At 41.3% G+C, this 1,791-nt stretch overlaps 1 pseudogene; it reads right to left on the bottom strand.

Annotated features, from left to right (window-relative positions):
* Nucleotides 1-267: 267 nt before the first annotated feature.
* Nucleotides 268-693, bottom strand: LOC149239942 (cyclin-T1-3 pseudogene; annotated as a pseudogene).
* Nucleotides 694-1,791: the final 1,098 nt, after the last annotated feature.

The following is a 1,791-nucleotide window of genomic DNA, read 5'->3' as shown; positions in this document are numbered from 1 at the left end:
TAGTCAAAGAAGGTTCCAATTAATATAACAGCATCATAGTCAAACAAGGTTCCAATTAATATAACAGTATCATTTCAGAAAATGTTGGCATTCATGCCAGGGGAATGAAAAAGCATTTTCTATAATCACTAAATTCTTCCAAATCTGTCACGGCAAACAATATTCAACAGCACTGATTGCAGCATGTGAATCTCCCCGCCTCGAGTCAATGGGGGCGCTTGAAATCGTACTTGTGGGTCTGTAGCATGCACTAGTATTACCAGCAGTTCAAGGCCCATAAAACTCCAGCAGTTGACAGCAAATATCTTCAAGTTGAGGAATAGACATATCGAACTCCAGAAACCATGGGTTCTCTGGATCCAATGGCAACTTGACTCGGAGGCACCTGGTTGCCAGATAGAAGGCAGCGCCAGCTACCTGGCGGGGTTTGAACTGGAGACACACCGTTGTCATCAATGCATCATTCACAAAGTTCCAAGAAACCTGTGCAAACTGAGAATGCCATTGTTCAGCATTGAACTTTTTGAGGGCAGAGACGAGGGGTTTGTAAGGGTTTTCGATCTCGAGATCGAAGTTAAGCGTACGGAGAACAAAATGCTCGGCCTTCAATAGTAATTGTTGCCTCTGCTCGAGCTTCGCAGTGCCTGCTTCTCCGTTTTCATGGATGGTTTTCAAAGCAAGTTCCTCCAACATTTTCACTCGCTCATCACTGAGTTTGTTGGCGAGGAGCAGGCAGCTGGCTGCGATTGTGCATCTGTCGTTGCTGCTGTGAGATTGGCGGAGATAGAATCGGTGGCACAGTATGGTAGCTGTTGCGATAGTCACCTGGGATAGCCCTAATTCTACTCCCAGACCTTTGATGAAAGAGCAGTACGATTGCCTAAGGCGATTTTCTTGCTCTGCGTCGATTCCATGGATTCTGGAAGGGCTAGATCTGTCGATTTGGGATCTGGTGAAATACCATCCCTCGCCAATCCATGGATTCTGGAAGGGCCGGATTCCTCGTCTTGGCATCCGGCAGGCAGTTTTGCACGCTTAGGGTTCGACACCGCGCGATGCAGGGGGATGACGAGAATGAGGGATGGTGGTCCGTAGAATGGAGAAGAGGTCATTTATATAGGCGAGGCAGTGAGACGGAGTCAACAATCCGATGACAAATTGGTTTGAGTAATGGAGATCCTAGAAAATCGGAAGTATACAATTTGGGGTTGGTTTTAGGTTTTCTTGGGAGCCGTTTATCGTTTAAAATTGCAATTTTACTAAAAATGGTTTTGTGTGGTTTTAGTGATGGGAAATTTGAATATATAGAAAATATGTTGGCAATTAGGTTTAATTTGAGCGGTTGAAGAGATAGTTGTTATCTTGCTTACTTGAATTCGAATCTAATTTGTGATATGTTCTTTTTTGTGTAGTGATTTAACTGGTAAGATAGTAACATCTCACTTCCTAAGTGCCTAAAAGTAGGATTAGATGTTTCTAAACTTCTTAACCCTAAAAGTTGGCTCAACTAGTTTTATTTACCACCCCAAAGTCACGATAAAGTTGTTCCTTTGATGACATTTACTTTAGTAAATGTAAATGAGCCAACTAGTTTTATTTACCACCCGAAAGTCACCATAAAGTTGTTCCTTTGATGACATTTACTTTAATAAATGTAAATAAGTACTTAAAGCAATGTTCCAATGTGTGTGCTTATAAAATGATAGTGTGAGATAACTATCTTTTACTTATAACGATATTGATTTATTAAATCTACGATATTGATTTATTAAATCTATGGTTTATAGCATG

This window comes from Pinus tabuliformis, chromosome 8 (genome assembly GCF_031772625.1).
Source record: "Pinus tabuliformis cultivar Carrire ecotype Pingquan chromosome 8, CPIR1, whole genome shotgun sequence".
In the NCBI taxonomy this organism is placed as follows: domain Eukaryota; kingdom Viridiplantae; phylum Streptophyta; class Pinopsida; order Pinales; family Pinaceae; genus Pinus; species Pinus tabuliformis.
This window is presented reverse-complemented; position numbering and strand designations above follow the sequence as displayed.